This window comes from Bubalus bubalis, chromosome X, assembly GCF_019923935.1.
Source record: "Bubalus bubalis isolate 160015118507 breed Murrah chromosome X, NDDB_SH_1, whole genome shotgun sequence".
In the NCBI taxonomy this organism is placed as follows: Eukaryota; Metazoa; Chordata; class Mammalia; order Artiodactyla; family Bovidae; genus Bubalus; species Bubalus bubalis.
The window spans coordinates 15,698,332-15,716,982 of record NC_059181.1 but is presented as its reverse complement, the minus strand read 5'-3'; the positions used below and the strand labels follow the sequence as shown (position 1 = coordinate 15,716,982).

The 18,651-nt window shown below is 40.7% G+C and overlaps 1 protein-coding gene across 3 annotated transcripts in view; it reads right to left on the bottom strand.

The window, feature by feature from the left end:
- ARHGAP6 (Rho GTPase activating protein 6) overlaps positions 1 to 18,651 on the bottom strand; it is a 790,573-nt gene that overhangs the window by 528,536 nt on the left and 243,386 nt on the right. Inside the window, exon 1 of one of the 3 annotated variants that reach the window (XM_044937362.2) lies at positions 3 to 668. The exons of the other annotated variants lie outside the window; for them this stretch is intronic. The gene's annotated coding sequence lies outside the window, so the exon portion shown is untranslated. Of the gene's footprint in view, positions 1 to 2; positions 669 to 18,651 lie in introns of those variants that run through there. 3 annotated transcript variants of the gene reach the window in all.

Sequence of the window (18,651 nt, the reverse complement as noted above, 5' to 3'; positions counted from 1 at the left end):
ACTTTGAAGGAGGTGTGGGCCTGACGCCGAAAGCCGATTCGGAACCGGCCCCCGGCGAGGGTGGAGTTTCAGTCTTCGGAAAGCCTTCCTCTGAGAGAATCTCAGTGGCGGGAACCTCAGGAGGGGGCAGGCCGGAGAGGGGCCAAGTCAGCTGCCTCGGGGAGCTGTTGAGGAGAGGGAGGCCAGGCTGGAGGCTTGCTGGGCCACGCCACTTAGGGCCAACTGAGTCCCAGAGGGCGTGCAGGACCTGGGCATGTCTAGAGAACCCGGCGACACGGGGGAGTCCTGGAAAATCTGCAGGAATTCAGCTGGCACTGATGACTAGCGTGGGTGCCAGGATGGAGCTGAGTTGGGGGTGGGGGGAGTGCTCGGAACCCTCCTTTCTTTGTCTTAGCAAATCAGAAAACAACACAGCGAGGATTTGGAAAGAGAAGAAACACACACTATTTGCAAATGCTGCCAGATTAACCGAATGATTTTAGCACACACTGCAGATTCACAAGGCCACCTAAAACTGACTTCTACTTCGCAATCCCCTGGTGGAAGCCTACACTTTGAGCGCCAAGGTCCCTCCCCAGGCCTGATATTCTGTGATTTGCCAGCAGCCTCTCACAAGCTACATCCGGACAAAGGTAGGGATTGGGACCAGTGTAGAGAAACTCCAGACTCTGTGAAATCATTCATTCCAAGCCCAAGAGGGGTGGCTATCAAGTAGAGGATGGATTTGTGAGTGGCTTGTGTCAATTCTGGGCTTCCCAGGTGGCTCAGTGGTAAAGAATCTGCCTGCCAATGCAGGGGACACAGGTTCAATCTCTGGATAGGGAAGATCCTGTGCAGAAAGAAATGGCAACCCACTCCAGTATTCTTGCCTGGACAGTCCCATGGACAGACGAGCCTGGTGGGCTACAGTCCATGGGATCACAGAGAGTCAGACACAACTGAGCGTGCATGCACATGTGTCAATTCTTCACAGCTGTGAGAATGTGAGGCCAGGGGTTCAGGTATCCTAAAGAATCTACTACTGGATACCATGACAGTGCATCTGCCTGGAAAACTGTAAGACTGCATCTTCTAGAGCTGACCATATGCCTGCCCTCTGACCCCACTGGTAAATATATAGAGAAATGGATGCCAGTGTCCTTCTAGTGGACAAGAATGTTCATAATATCGTTAAACAGAATCACCAACATGGAAACTATCCAAATGTCCATCAACTTGTGCGTGATGAACCAACCTTGGTCTCTCCATACAAGAGAATACATACTGCTCAGCAATGACAGGAAAATGCTACTGTTGGACACAACAACATGGATTATTCTCACAAACGCTGTGTTCAGAGAAAGAAATCAGACTGAAAAAGAGAACGTACTGTAAGATTCCATGTATTTATTCAGAAGTTGAAATTCACATGTTGAACTTAAATAGGGAAATGTGATCTCTGGCGATAGCAGCCAGAGTCATGATTTCCAAGATGGGGAGGTGGTACTCACTGGGAAGGGGATGCAAGGGAACCTTTTAGGGTTCTGAAAATGTTCTGTATCCTATTCTGTATAACAGCTACCCAAGGACACCCATGTGTAAAAATTCACTGAATGGTACAGTTCAGATTTGGGCAATTTACACCCTTCACCATGTGTATTTTATACTATAATAGCAAAGAAACAAAAATAAATTTAAACTCAACCCTCTGCCCAAACCAGGAACTTCCAGCCAGAGTGCTACCAGTCTTAAGAGAAAGTCAGTTTCACCATTTGCCCAGGTCTCCTCCTCCCTGCGGGCTTCCTTAGTGGCTCAGAGGGTAAAGCGTCTGTCTGCAATGCAGGAGACCCGGGTTCAATCCCTGGGTTGGGAAGATCCCATGGAGAAGGAAATGGCAGCCCGATATAGTATTCTTGCCTAGAAAATCCCATGGACCGCGAAGTCTGGAAGGCTACCGTCCATGGGGTCTCAACGAGTCGAGTCGGACACGACTGAGTGACTTCACTTTCCTCCTCCCTACAGCCTGCCTTGCTCAGATCACCTTTGCTTCTGCAGAGTGGGTGAAGAGAGTGAACCTAGTCACCTTAGAGGCCCTCCCTACTCTCAGACACGTCCAGGCAGAGCTGGAAAGACAACACATTAAAGTCCCCTCTTCACTTTCACTCTGCTCCGCTGCTGAAAGCAACCCTTAGAGCTATGTCATCAAATACCCTCAGAACAAGGAGGAGAAGCAGTGCAAGCTTCACTACCCGGCACCCTTAAGAGAGTGCTGCTGGAGGGCCAGCCAAAGGAGGGGATGCATATGCAAATGCCCCATGTCGACCTCTGCTTCCTGGTGCTCTATTTAGAAAGAGGAGCTCTCTAGCCTGATGACTTCTTCCTCTGTTACACCTGCCATTAAGCCCGCAAAGCTAAAAATCCTTTCCCCTAAAAAAATTTTCATTATCTATCTATCTACATACACACAATAATAATCGGGTTCCTGGAGTAAAAAAAAAAAAAAAAAAAACTTAAACATAGTGCTTTGATCATTATCCTTGAACATGATGCCACCTCCAGGTCAAAATTGGGTTATCTTAGATCTTAGTTTGTTTGTACTCTGTCTTTGAAAAATTTATTAAGTCACTAAACAGCATTGTTGTAAGCCAAAAATAATTCATCACTCCCCAAACTGTGTACTTACACTTTAGGAATGACTTATGTCTGCTAGCAGATTTCTTGCTAAACTGTCATTGCTAAGTTGGACTTAAATTTTCAAGGGCAACAGGGTTGTTTTTTTTCTGTGTTTGAAAGGTTTGAGGAGATAGGACAAAGCGTCTAAGAAAAGAAATCATCAGTCCATGCTGCATTCTCTGAGTGAGTTATGCACCTCTTCAGTTCTCAATCCATTTCTTCGAGACTTGACAAAGAATATAGAAGATTGTGTAGAACTCTAAGAGGTCTGCTAAATCTTGAACAACTTAATCGTATGATATCCCTTATATTCAGTTCAGTTCAGTTCAGTCACTCAGTTGTGTCCGACTCTTTGCGACCCCACGAACCGCAGCACACCAGGCCTCCCTGTCCATCACTAACTCCTGGATATATGGAGTCTTAAAAAATGATAAAAAGGAACTTATTTACAAAACAGAAAGAGTAGAAAACAAACATGGTTACCAAAGGAGAATGGGGAGGGATAAATTAGGAACCGGGGGTTAACAGATACACATTACTATATTCAATACCTTGTAATAACCTATAATATAAAAGATTCTGAAAAGGAATATATGTGTGCATATATATGTGTAACTGAATCACTTTGCTGTATACCTGAAACATTGTAAATCAACTATAATTTAATAAAAATCTTAAACAATTTGAATTCCACACATTATTTTTATTTGAATCTATTTAAAGGTATATTTTAAACACCACGGGGGAGCCTGGTGGGCTTCCGTCTATGGGGTCGCACAGAGTCGGACACAACTGAAGTGACTTAGCAGCAGCAGCAAGAAAAAATTCTTTTTTTCACATCTCTACTTCCAAGTATCCTTCCCATGTTATTTAACTATTCACTAGGTTACTTATTCAATAAATATTCTAAGTGCGTATAATTTGCAGTTATTGTTCTAGGTCATTTAACCTATTCATTAAATGGCAGGTGGTTTCAAAATTCAGGTTTGATCTGTTGGGGTGATGGAGGGTGATAAAGAGAACACATAAAAACCTCACTTCAGAAAAGGCTGAAGTTCATATCATTCACTGGTTAGGTTAAGAGCTTGATGAGCTAATGCTCTCTTTTGGTTAGTCATCTTTTTTTAAAACAAATTTCTCTGATGTTTACAGTTTTCCCCAGAGAGGACTCAAAAATAATGTCTAGGAGTTCCTCTCCTAGCATCACTTTTAAGAGAAAATATGTCACGCTATCAGTGGCATTTTCATGACTTCCTATCCCCAAATATTACAGCATTTCCAGTACTGACAGCTGCCCTCTCAGCCAGGACATTTAAATTAAAATCCCTGTTTGCATTTACTCTGCCTGCCTATAAACTGAGTTAATATTTTCCACATTTCATGCCAACCCAAGGGTGATTACATTTTTTAAAGGAAAACTTTATCTAAATCCATGAAAGCAAATTCAGCTTCAGGGTGTAGGAGGAGCCAAAGGCCCATGTGAGAACTAAAATGCACTTAGATCAGAGGACAAGGCCCTTTTTGCACACCCAGCCCTGTCGTGGACAGAGCAGGTATGGGACCCTCTTAGATGGGGAACCTCTTCCTCCAAACCCACCTCCTATACTCTTCCATCCTACTTATCCTGTCAACCCACCTCCAAGAGTATTTTTAAATTTTTGAAACAGAAAAATTAATAACATACAATGTGCAGCTAAATGAATTATTGCAAAACATATACCCATCTAACCATCACTGAGAGCAGGAATAGAATATTGCTAGTGTCCTTCGGCTGCATTATAACACCCTCCCCTCAACCCCAGACCAGGGGCAGACATTGTCTTGTCTTTTACAGAGTTATTTGCTTCCCTTTTATAGCAGGGTTTCTCAGTCTCAGCACTACTGACACTTGGGGACCAATAATCCTCCCACCAGCTTTACTGAGCTATACCTGACATGGTGCAAATTTAAGGTGTACAGTGTGGTAACTTGATACACACACATATTGTGAAATGATGATCATAAGATTACTTAACACCTCCATCACTTCACACAGTGAACAATTTTGTGTGTGTGATGAGAACATTTAAGATCTACCCTCTTAGCAACTTTCAAGTGTACAGTACAGTCCTGTTACCTAAAGTCACCATGCTGCACATTAGATCTCTCAAAATTTATTTCATAACCGCAAGTTTTTAATCCTTTGACCAACATCTCCTCATCCCCCCACTGTCGGTCCCTGGTAGCTAGCAATCTATTCTCTATTTCTGAATTCAGTTTTTTTAGATTCCACAAGTAAGTGAGATCATACAGTATTTGTGTTTCTCTGCTTTGTTTCACTTAACAGAATTCCTTCAAGGTCTATTAATGTTGTCTCAAATGGTAGGAATTTTTGTGGCTGAATAACGTTCCATTGTACATATATGCACCATATTTTCTTTATCCATTCATCCATGTAGATGGACACTACGGTTGTTTTCATAGCTTGGCTATTGTGAATAATGCTACAGTGACCATGGGAATGCAGATGTCTCTTAGAGACCCTGATTTCAATTCTTCTGGATATATACACAAAAGCGGGATTGCTGGATCATGTGGTAGTTCTATTTTTAATTCTAAATTTTGGGGGGAGCCTTCGTACTGTTTCTGATAATGTCTGTGCCAATTTCCATTCTCACTAACAATGTACTAGTGCTCCTTTTCTCTACATTCCTGCCAACACTTTTTATCTCTTGTCTTTTTGATAACAGCTATCCTAACAGGTATAAGGTGATACCTCATTATGGTTTTTATTTGCATTTCCCTGATAGTGGCGCTGAGCATCTTTTCATGTGCCTGTTGGCCATCTGTATGTCTTCTTTGGAAAAACATCTATTCAGGTCCTTTGCACATTTTTTAATCAGATACATTTTTGTTTTGCTACCGAGTTCTTAGAGTTCCTTCTCTATTTTGGATATTAACCCCTTATCAGATATGTGGTTTGCAAGTATTTTCTCCTGTCCTTTAGGTTTCCTTTTTGTTTTGTTGATTGTTTCTTTCTCTGTTCACAAGTTTTTAGCTTCATGAAGTCTCAGTAGTTTATTTTTGCTTTGATATTGCTTGTGATTTTGGTGTCACACCAATAATTCTGTGCTGTGGAGGCCATCCTGTGCATCACAGGATGTTTAGCTGCATCCCAGGCATCTACCCACCCAATGAAAGTATCATCTCCTTCCCGCAGTTGTGACAAGCCAAAGTATCTCTAGACACTGAAAATGTCCCCTGCAGGCAGGGAGGCATGATCACCCCTATTTGAGGACTACTACTTTTTAGGAAGTTATGTGTTTACAAATTTTAGAGCTTAGTGTTGCCTTCTTTCCAATTTTATATAAATGGATTCATAATTACATTTTTACTGCATCTGGCTTCTTTTACTCAACATCATGTTTCTAATGTTCTTCCATGTTGTCACATGTAGCTATGGTTTGTTCATTCCCATTGCTGTCTAGTAATCCATTGTCTGTGTTTATGGCTGGTGGACATTAGTGTCTTTTTCAGTTTGGGACTACTGAAAACACACAGCTTGAACATCAGTATACCTATCTCCTTGCGCACATGTGCCCGCCCTTGAATAGGGTGCAAACCTGGAAACAGAACTGCTGGCTCATAGGCATGCATACCTTCAACTTTACTGGACAATGCCCGACAGTTTTCCAAACTGATCATACCAATTAGAGTCTTTATTTACACTACAGTATAAATAGACTGAACATAGTTTATATAAAGGGTGAATACAGTTTAAAATTGTCTCTCTTCTAGGTTTTCTCATGGAGCTATGAAGATAAAATTCAGGAAATCAAACTCCAGTATCGGGAAGGAGAAATGGGGAAGCAGGCATAAGGTCCTTCTTGTCCAAAATCACATGTCTCTTGCAAATGAAGAAAGATCTACCAGCTGTGCTAGGGTCCTAGCATTGGAAACACTATTGCTGAGTCCATCCACATGTGTGGGTAACAGTAATGGATATACCAGTTAATCTTCTGAGTGAAGGAGGATATATTTTTAGGCAGAAGTTCAGCATACAGTATGGTGGGGGCAAACCTCAGCAACCAAACTATAAATATAAGGGCCACTTAAGGAATTATCATTTTGTTCCACAGCCATAATCTTCCCCCCTTCCTTTTAACCTTAACAGGGATATGGGGATGGGACAGATCCAAGGAAGAATGAAGTGCCCCATTCCTCTCTCCAGGTACATTAGAGAGAGATAATGCCAGCCAAAGACAGACCTGGTCCAATGACCAGTGACTGAGTAATTCCTGGAGGTCCCAAGAATGATGCCTGGGGCTGTGGTGATATAGGACAGAGGAGAGAGCATCACTCAGAACTCTTGCCCTCAACCTTGACCCCTACTACAGAGAATATCAAGAAGCTATGCATCAACAAGTGGAACTGCGAATCTGATGATCTATGGATGCAGGGAAAGAAGGTGTGGGTGAAAACAAAAGTGACCATTGCTTTTGTTCACTGGGTCAGTTTAGCATCACTGGTTTGCCCTTTTCTCGCCATTTTGATATTTTCACTGAAGAATTGCTACTCAGTGACTTGGAGCCAAGGAGAGTGCCCTAAAAAAGTATCCACAGAGAGATGATTCTAAAATAAGTTTTCTATTTCAGGCTCGTTAGGTAAAAAACAAAAAACAAACAGACAAAAAACAAGAGACTGTATTTCTTCTAGTTATGATTTCCCAAGAAACAGTTGGAGAATCAAGAAACTACTTTCATCATATCCACAATTTTATGTTATTCTGTTATCTCCACCCAACCAATTACAACCTCCTTTCCTCTGCACGGTATGGCAAGCATGTAAAGCCTATAGAACACTCATGACAATACCCATGCTGCAGGTGCTAATTTGGGATGATAGCAATTCCACTAATTATTGAGCACCTACATCGCTGGCCCTTTGTTCAACCAGAGGCTTTACAAATAGCAAATCTAGATCGTCAGAATAATTGTGTGAGGAGAGTATGATTATCTCCATTTTATTCATGAGAGTGCTTCACTTGTTTCGCACATCTGGTAAATGGTGGGACTGAGATGTAAATGAAGTTGGGTCCAAATCTCTTCACGGGCCATTCCAGTGTGTTTCAAAGTAGAGACTCTTTGATAAGTCAGATTCATTCATTAGATCGCTGTGGTGTCTTCTTATGAAGAGGGGAGGAAGACGCTGCCAGTGCCCCATCCATACCTCCTAGGCCAGTGGTTCTCAGCGGGGACAATTTTCCTCCAAGAGTACACACGGTTATGTCTGGAGATACTTTTTACTGACCCAGCTGTGTGGGGGTGCCACTTATATCTAGTGGGTAGAAGCAAGGGATGTTGCTAAACATCCTACAGTGCACAACATCCCCACCACAGAAAACTAGCCTGCCCCAAACATCAAGGGTACAGAGGTTGAAAAACAAATACTTCATAGACATAAGAAATTCACTCGTTAATAATTTCTACTTCGCAGTACACCTCACACCAACAACACATTTTCTTTTAGTGGAGTGGGTCTTGTGCCAACGAAGAAAACAAGGAGACATTTCCCTAGAGTGGAAGAGTAGGACTCAGTTTTGGAACTTACATGCAAGTGGGTTTCCACTCAGCATAGCATGTCAAAAGGCTAACAGAGGGTACAAAAACTGACCATTTGCATGATCAAAACTGGCAGCTATTATTAGAGTCATTTAGAGCACTTGACTAGTCACCCAAGGAAACCACTGTTACATCCTCGAAAATCCCCAGTTTTGGAGTTTCAGTATTATGAATGATGACACCCATTTCAGGCAATTCCACACGTATCAGTTCCCCTCCCCTAATTAATCTATTTTATGATTGTGATTTAAATTTTTTATAGGGAGCAGAACATATAAACCAAACGTTAAGAGTTCGCTGTTAGGAGTGTAATAAAATGAGGAGAATGAAACAGAGTGTCCTTTGCTTGCCAAGTCACCTAACCTATCTGTATCCCATTAATCCACCAAATAGAGAGCATGGGCCAGAGCTCCAGATCTCCAAGGAATGCTTGACACATAAAGTCGAACATCAATGGTTTAGCATTGCCTTCTTTGCCTTGCTGTGCAATGGAGCCAAGTTTAATTTCTTGATTCTTTTTCTTTGGGACCATGCTCTAAGAAAGTGGTTCTCAACCAGGGGCAACATTGTCTGCCAAAGGACATCTGGCAGGGTCTGGAGACACACTAGGGGATGTCCTATTGGTAATCAGTAGGTAGTGGCTGCTGCTGCTGCTGCTGCTGCTAAGTCACTTCAGTCGTGTCCGACTCTGTGCGACCCCATAGGTGGCAGCCCATCAGGCTCCCCCATCCCTGGGATTCTCCAGGCAAGAATACTGGAGTGGGTTGCCATTTCCTTCTCCAATGCATAAAAGTGAAAAGTGAAATTGAAGTCGCTCAGTCGTGTCCGACTCTTCACAATCCCATGGACTGCAGCCTACCAGGCTCCTCCGTCCATGGGATTTTCCAGGCAAGAGTACTGGAGTGGGATGCCATCGCCTTCTCCGAGGTAGTGGCTAGTGATATTTAATTCCACAGTGAACAAAACAATCCCTACCCACCCCCCACCAACACACACATATACAAAACAAAGAATGATCTGGTCCCAAATGTTTATACTGCCAAGGTTGACAAACCCTACTTTATGGATACAATTGTCCTTCTGGTCACAATAATCCTAATATATCAGAATTCTATGTGTTAGACTAGGACATTTGCTTATTTCAAGCTTGGTTGCCATCTTTCTTCATGTTCATGGACACAACATACATGGAAAGATATTACCTGGAAAAACAATAAGACTTCTCCTTTTCAGCAGAAGACAGGACAAAAGGAAAAGGGATCAGGAAGAAATAGCTAATCAGTGTTTCTGAAAATATGGTCTTTAGGAACACATGCATCAGAATCACTTGGGGTGGGATTTAAAAAAATAGACTGTGTAGACCTCCCCAAAGCATGTTGAATCAGAATTTCTTAGAGCACCACCTCGGGAATAATATTCTTAGCAAGATCCCTTGATTGTTGTCATGTACAACATAGTTTGAGAACCAATGCCATCATGGGAGTAAGATGCAGAAAGTAATGCTTAGAAAGGCTGAATGACTTGTTCAAGGTCAAGCGGCTGGCATAAGACAATGTCAGAACCCACCCAGAGCTCTGGATTTAATGTTGAAAGAAGGTGGAAAATATCTCTAAATGTTTGAAAAAACAAGCAAGAATCAGATTCATTCGTAATTACTGAAAAAGAAATGAACATAACATTTGACCTCGTTGATCATAACCCAGAGCCTGCTGAGTGACTTGTTACATTTTCCTGTGGTTTTGTCAAGTTTTCTCTTCAGTGTCTTCATGACTAAAAGTAAAAAGAATGCTATACATTATTTGTTTCAAAGCTTTTAGGGATAGCTGATCTCTGTTAAATTTTATTTTTCAAGACCATGGAACTCACTTTCTCACATTAATATGTCCAGAAATGACAAACATGTATAAATTACACAAATTGTTAGTCCTTTTAGATATTCCAAAGGTAAAAATTCCTTCAGATACTATTGAAAAAAAAAATTTCCTACCTAGAAATAATTCTTTGTCACCTGTCTTGGTAAAGCAAAGTTGTCGGCCACTAGTTCCTTATGGTTGATGGGACAGTCTGAGATTTGGAACAAAAGAGAGCTGTTTTGTACATCATAACAGACAATGTGACAGCTTCAAGGCTATCATTTTGCATTTCTGTGATGTCTCATTTTTACAGTGGTCTGATCAAAAGAACAAAGAAAATTCAGTCTGGGAAAGTTGAAGATGAACATGAGGACAATGATGAACGATTTGAGGAGATGTCATGTGTAAGAAAGGAAAGCTTGGTCAGCTTTCTCCAGAAGGCTGGACCAGGATCAAGAGTGGAAATTATGAAGAAACAGATTTTGGCTCAGCATAAGAAACAACTTTCTATATTTGACCTGGCAATTCCACTCCTAGGTACACATTGAAGAGAAATGAAAACATATGTCCACACAAAAACTTGTACACTTATGTTCATAGCAGTATTATTTACAATAGCCAAAGGTAGAAACAACTCAAATGTTAATCAACTGATGAGCGGATAAATCAAATGTGGTCTATCCATACACTGGAACACTATTTGGTCATAAAAAGGAATGAAATGCTGTCATATGCTAAAACATGGATGAATCTTGAAAACATTATGCTAAGTGAAAGCATCCAGTCACAATAGACCACATATTACATGATCCCATGTACACAAAATGTTCAGAACAGGAAAAGCTACCAAAAGTAGATCCATGGCTGTGTAGGGCTGGGGACAGAAGGGGTTGGGGAGCAGAGAGGGTTGATAGCTAGAGGGCCCACAGTTTCTTTTTGGGATGAAGACAATGTTCTAAAATTAATTATGGGGATGGTTGCACAGCTCTGAATGTATGAAAAACCACTGAATTATTCACTTTAAATGGGTGAATTGTATGAAATGTGAATTCTGTGCTGTGTGCTGTGCTTAGTCACTCAGTCATGTCCAACTCTTTGCAACCCTATGGACTGTAGCCCTCCAGGCTCCTCTGTCCATGGGATTCTCCAGGGAAGAATACTGGAGTGGGTTGCCATGCCCTCCTCCAAGGGATCTTCCCAACCCAGGGATTGAACCCAGGTCTCTTCATTGGAGGTGGATTCTTTTCTATCTCCATAAAACTATGAAAGACAGAGACAGACACAGAGAGAAGGGAGGGAGGGGAGAAAGGAAAGAAAGATGGAAGGTCTTTATAATAAATTGACTAATGCAAGAGAAGGAGGCAGCTATTCTGGGAGGTGGAGATGTGCTCTTCCCAGTAATATTTAGAATGAGCCGTATGACCATCAGCTTAAGGGGCTGCACCATGTAAGGAGTTTCACTATAGGGTCTGCAAGTCTAAAATGGCAGTTAATGTTTTATCCCTTTCCTGTTCCCCTGACTATAACATGCGTGGTTCAAGGTTAAAGACTGGCGTCTATTAATTCATTAAGTTCATTCTTTCATTTATTCTTTCAATGCCAAATGAAGGCCCTATGTTGTCTCTTCTTAATAATACAGTTGCTTCTTGCCTTAGGTAGAGTTCCTCAGAAACAGTCACTAAGATAAGGATTCATGGGTAAGTGATTTATTAAGGACATGTTCCCAGGAGTAACTGGTAAGGGGTAAGCTTTATGGGTATGAAAGTGGAAGAAGTCAAGTAATGGTGTGATTTCTGGCAGAATCTCAGTCTCAGTCTGATCCTGAGGGGAGCTTTGGAGTTGTCCCACCTCAAGCCAAAGGAGCTGAGCTTAAATATTCTCACAGCCACCAATCATGGGCTATGGGATGCCCCAGGGTGATGTAAACTCCCAAGCACTTCCTGTTCTTTGTGGGTACAGGGAAACTGCTCAAGAATCCCAAGGGAAATCCTCGGAAGATGTTCACAGATGTTGGTCATTAGAAGCAAACCACACAGAAATGGGGGGATGGAACAGACACACAGAATGGTAAAAGATCTGAGATATTCTGGGCAGAGTACCAACAGCAAGCGTCCACTATACTTTTTGGTTGAAAACTTGTTAAGCTCTAAAAGCTGTTTATGACTGTTCCTATGTCCAGATATCCTGAGCAGAGTAGAAACTGGCAGCCCCTGATGTGTTTCCAGTGAAGTATGAATTGATCTTCCAAGATTTCATACTCCAGCTTACCCCCTTCCTTGCTGATAAATACTATATCTGGCATCTTTGCCCACAGTAAACTTATTTCATTTCATATGCTAAAAATCTTCTGACGTGGTTAATCTGCTCATACAGAAAATTTCTGCACTATGGGGAATTTCTCAGCAGCTTTAGCATCTCCAGTTGTCATTTAGTGATGGACTTTAAGTTTGGATAAATTTCAAAAGCTGCAAACCCATGGAACCATTCACAACTAGTTTATTTTACTTATTGGATTTATTTCTTTCCCTTGGATTATCATAAATATGTCTAAGACAGAAACAACCTAAATACCCATCAACAGATAAATGAATAAAGAAGATGTGGTACATACATACAGTGGAATACTACCCAGCCATAAAAAGAACAAAATTATGCCATTTGCGGCAACATGGATGGACCTAGAGATTATCATGCTAAATGAAGTAAGCCAGACAGAGAACAAAAAAATACCACATGATATCATTTTTATGTGGACTTTAAAATATGACACAAATGAACCTATCTACAAAAAAGAAACAGACTGACAGACATGGAGAACAGACCAGACTTGTGGTCGCCAAGGCTGGGGGTGAGAGATGGAGTGGGAGGTTTGGGGGTTAGCAGATGTAAGCTATTATACAGTGACTAGATAAACAAGGTCCTACTGTAGAGCACAGGGAACTACATTCAATAAACTATAATGGAAAAGAATATGAAAAAGAATGTGTATATAACTGAACCACTTTGCTATATAGCAGTAATAAACACAAAATTGTAAATCAATTTAAAAAAAAAAAGGTCTAAAATGTTGATCCCCAGACATACAGTTAAATTTTTCTCTGCTTCATCAATCATTTTATGACATCATTTGTTGATTACCATCTTTTTCTGGGGACTAAATTAGTATACGTGCATGTGTGTATTTAGCAGTTAGTTAGAAACGTGCTGAGCATATATAAACTCTATATCAACGTTCGCTATTATCACATAAGTATAGAACTCTCAGGTTGCATGATGAGGTTTTTTGTCCTCAAAGCTATTCTTCCTGCCAAGGGACTTGCAACAATTTTTCTGACCTATTTGGATTTTGAAAAATTGTTTCTATCTTGTCTTTCTTTCTGCTACTTCTTACTAGCATTTTCTTCTCTCATTTCCCCTGAGGTTATCATACAAGATGGGGTTTATGGCAAAACTCAGCACCAAACAGAAGTACTGTAAATATTAGGTAAATTGAAAAACAAGGTCGGTGGGGGAAGCAGAAAAACAAAGAGAGCTCCCAGAACCTCTTAGTGCATATTTTGATGATGAGGAGAGAGCCAGAGGGCTTTATTCCAGAGTATGGTTTTGTTTGTATCTATGAAAGTGCACAAGCTGAAATTCCATAAATAGAGGAGCTTCTGTACCACTTTCTATTGCTAATATCTTTTTTCCTCTGAAGTCTGTCCCCAGGATTTCAGTTCATGATGAGCATTTAATATATGCATGACAGCTGATGTTAAAAAGTGTTACAGGGGCACAAAGCATTCTAGCAGGGGCATAAAGCATCAGAGAAAAATCCAGGAAAATACCAAGGTGGAAAACCATCACTCAAATAATTTACAAAAAAACCTGAAAAGGAAGGCATGTTGTACTTCAACATTTTTTTGTTTTGCTTGTTCTAAGGGGAGATGTTTGTCTCAGATCTGGCATAGGAGTAAGAATGGCTTTTACATTTCTAAATGGTTGAAAGAAAAATCAAAGGAATAATATTTTATGACATTCAAATTATGTGAAATTCACACTTCAGCATCCATAAATAAAGTCTTTCTGGAGCACAGTCACATCCATTCATATATGTATTTATCTATGGCTGCTTCCAACAGCCTAACACATCTGTTCTCTTACAGAAAATTTTTGCTGACCCCTGACTTAGAAAACTAAAATGGCACTTTATTTCATTTGATCTTTTTTCTACTTTTAGTATCCATCTTCTCCCTCCTGGAGTTTTATGTCTTTCCTTTGGACTTAAAACATGTATCTTTCATATATTTGTTTCTATTAACATCTCAATTATTTTATTTCATTTGTAGCCCTGAAGCAGACAGACAACTTGCCTAAGATAAACCATCCTGTTCAGAGCAGGCAGACTTCCAAACTGGATTCTCTTTTTCCGCATATCTAAGCTTTCAGAGACACACCTTTGTTATTTCTAGAAGTCTCGGGTAAATGTATATGGGATTCATTTGGTGTGCAGAAGTCAGCCCCCCACTCCCATTTTTTCTAGAGCAATATAAATCATAACCAAAAGCAAACATTAGTTGTGTTTGTATTCACTAGTCTCAAATCATTTGTCAAAGTACTTCCCTCTCATTGATTGGGGTTTTCTAATTCTCATCAAAAGAAAAGCTTTTCCTGTGCCCTCGCCTTGCAAGTATAAACCTGCTTTTGGACACATGCTGTTCCTCCAAAATCACTCCAAATTTGAATAGACTTTGCACATGTCTACACTGGATTCAATTATACACCACATCATGTGCTCTGCGATGAGAAAAGCAGAAGATTCTAGAACACTCATGTCTACATTTGGCCCTTAGAGTCCGACGACTTTGTCGTGTCTTAAAAGCCTTATGACATTTCAAGGAAGCAAACTTGAACTGTTATTTATTTTTATGGCATCAATTTTTTAACGGGCTGTGACTTCTAAGTCTTCTGAGTACCTCGCATATTAGCTCATTTAGTCTGTATGACTTCCCTGGTGGTTCAGTTGGTAAAGAATCTGCCTGCAATGCAGGAGACACATGTTCGACCCTTGGGTCGGGAAGATCCCTGGAGGAGAGCATGGCAACCCACTCCAGTATTCTTGCCTGGAGAATCCCATGGACAGAGGAGCCTGGCGTGCTGTGGTCTATGGGGTCACAAAGAGCGACTGAACTGAACTGAACTAATCAGCCAAAAGTTTGGGCAATTCTTTAAAAAGACCTGGCTATTGCTTCTGAACTTCTCCTTTAAAAGCTGCCTGAGTTTCTGGCTTTGGAGGAATAATACTTTAATCCTTTTTAAAATCTAAAATTGATGTTTTGGAGAAGTACACACATCTTAAGCAGCTTCCCACACAAGACTGGGCAGCCAGCCAGAATTCGAGAGTGCAGTTGAGGCAGACAACACAGCATACAAACAGCTCCCTCAGTCTCCAGCGCCTCTTTACAACTTCACAATGTTAAGACTAAACAGAAACGGGGGGAAAACCCTCTTTCCAAAAGGCCTTCTTAGGATCCATGAATTACACATTCAGCTGACCTTGCAGCCTTCACTTTCTCCTTTGGCCAGAAAGCCCAGGGGCACAGGGTCTGCTCAGGGGGTTAATCCAGTGCAGCTTAGATACAACCTTCTTATCCTGGGCAGGGGCTGCTTGGAGCTGAGACCACCTAGGCGGCCACACTGTCAGGGGGGATGTAGTCTAAGGCAGAAAGCCAGAAACAGAAAATGTGTCCCATTTGTTACTGAGACTAGAATGCAAACATAGCCTCAAACAAAGGGCTGCCCCAGTTGTGGAGACTCCTGAGATTGTATGAGGAAGAACACATCATCTAGGCAACAATTTTAATAGAAAACTAACTACTCACTGCAAGGTTTCCATCATTTAAAGGATATGGATTGTTTTCTGGGGGGATGGGTGGTGCTCCTTATTGAGATATAATACATTTATAAACTGAACGTACTGAGTTCATAAGTGCATAACAGTGCATTTTGCAAAGTGAACATCCCTGTTTAAAGACTACTTAGAACAAGAAAAACCTGCTCCCAACCTTTACCCCTTAAAAGGAACCACTCTCCTGACCAACACCATCATAGATTTTATTTGCCTTTTTTCTGAACTTTGGATCAATAGAATCCTGCAGTGGACAGTCTTTTTTTTTTTTTTCCATCTGGTGTCTTTCATCACTATTGCATGTTACCAGTCTAGGGTTATTAATGAATAGTGCTGATAAGAACATTCTAGAACATGGTTTTTGGTGAACATAGGTAGGCATTTCTGTTGGGTATATGCCTGAGAATAGAATGGCTCCATTATAGGGAGGACGTATATTTCTGCTTTAGCAGTACTGCTCAGTAGTTGCCCAAAGTATTGGTACCAACCTATACTGCTACCAGAAATGTATGAGGATTCCAGTTGTCCCATATTAATGCAATACTTGATATTATCAGTTCTCACTCTTCCTTAATTAGAGCCATTCTGATGGGTACTCAGTGGTTCTGTACTGTGGTTTTAATTAACATCTCCCTGATGACTAATGAGTTAGAGCACTTTTCATATGTGTATTGGTCTTCAGAGATCCCTTTTGCAGAGTCCATTCCATTCTTTTGCCCATTTTTCCATTCGGTTATCTGTCTAGAATTGGGGTTGGCAATGTTTTCATATAAAGGGACAGATGGAAAATATTTTTGGTCTTGCAGGCCAGACAGTCTCTGTCACAACTCAACTCGGCTGTGACAATGCAAAAGCATTCATAGACTATACATAAATTAATGGGTGTGGCTGAGTCCCAATGAAACTTTTTTTACCAAAGTAGTCAGTGGGCTGAATTTAGCCCATAGGCGTTTGTCCACCTCTGGCTTAGAAGATCTATGTGGTTTTGATTTTTCAATATCAGCAAAAGTGGAATTGTATACCAAAACTTACTATATATCCAGTATCCATTCTTCTATTATTTATTGGTGCCATGACAATGGAGGAGGTGCCAATTATGGCAGGTATTAACTTGGTTGAAAAAATTTAAGATATCAGAGACCAAGCGTTGGGTGGAAGGCTTCTAAGAAATTATTAAAAGGAAGCTCTCTCAGCAAGGATGACCCTCTGAGCTCCCCTTTTCCTTATTCTTTCTGTCCAAGACATGGACATGATGGCTGGATATATAGCAGACATTTTGTGATCATGAGACAATCTTGAATAGGAAAGCTGGCACTAGGAATGACTAAACAGAGAGAACTCGAGACACTGATGACATTGTAGAACTGCTATCCTAGCCCAATCCTTCCACTTGTTTTATGTGTAAGAAAACTTACTACCTACCTTTTCTAAGACATTCTTTCAGTTCTGTTTCTGGCAACCTGTTTCTAACAATGTAATTCTTAATGGATAAAAGAAAACTCCCATCTTTGATTGTATTTTTTTTCCCTACTAACTCCTTACTAAAATTTTAACCTTCAGTTTTATTGTTTGCTATTTCATCCATTGTCATTGAACACTTAGTACATGCTCTTTTATCTTTTTGTACTTTCTCGCTGCTTCTGTCCTGTCCTCCCCTTGATCATGTCTTGTTCATGGAGAAGAAATATTCCATAATTCTCTGTGCCCACAGTACTTTGTGCATCATGTAGTTAATGCTCCAAAAAACAGTTCTTTGTGATGAGAATGGTTATGCTAAAGATGGCGAAGAACATTCTTCATTTGGCAAAATGATAGCATATTTTTGGTGAGAAAGACAGTCAAAGAAAGGGGACTTTGGGGTCTGAAGGCAAAGGGCAGGGCTCCATAGCCTCTTAATAGGTAGGCACTGAGGCCTATAATACTAATATTCTAAACTTATGCAACTCAAAGTTACACTCTTTTGGGCATTGTTTAGTCTTCTGGTACACTACTGTGAAACTGACTTCTTATATTCTGAGTGCATTTAAGCTGAGGTTCAGGTGTATCTCATCTCATATAGGATGTTCCCTTATAAGGCAACAACCTGGTTGCTGTCACTTGCAGTTGTGTAGAGCCAGGCTCATACTCTCCTTAAACACGATATTCTAAGACAGTTTTCTATTAATATATAACTTGAAAATATGAAATAGACTTTTCAAAGCATAATCTAATTCATTGATTTTATAAACAATCACTTCTACCATGTTCCCTATAGTAAGTTTCCCTTATTTGATAAGGGATAATTATTCTGAGCTAAAGACTAGTTTTGGAGATGATCGTTTCAACGGAAGGCTACTGACTGACAATCACAGGCAAATACAGTATAGTTGCCAACTTGTATTTCACAGTCAAGACGGAAAAGCAACAAGACTCAGGAAATACCTGAAAAATCTACTGAAATCCAATTGAAGAGAAAAACACAACCTTCATTAAAGCGTTAGAGACAACACCCACTACAATGTTGATGCCAGGTGTACCCAGGGAGAAAAATCACCCCAATGTGAAGTCAAGGAGATTGGGACAAGGACTTGTTAGTAGGTGAAGCCACCTGGCCTTATTTTGTTTCCAGTCAGGAAACTGTAACTTTGGCCCTCCAGACCCAGAGGATTTGGTCTGGGTT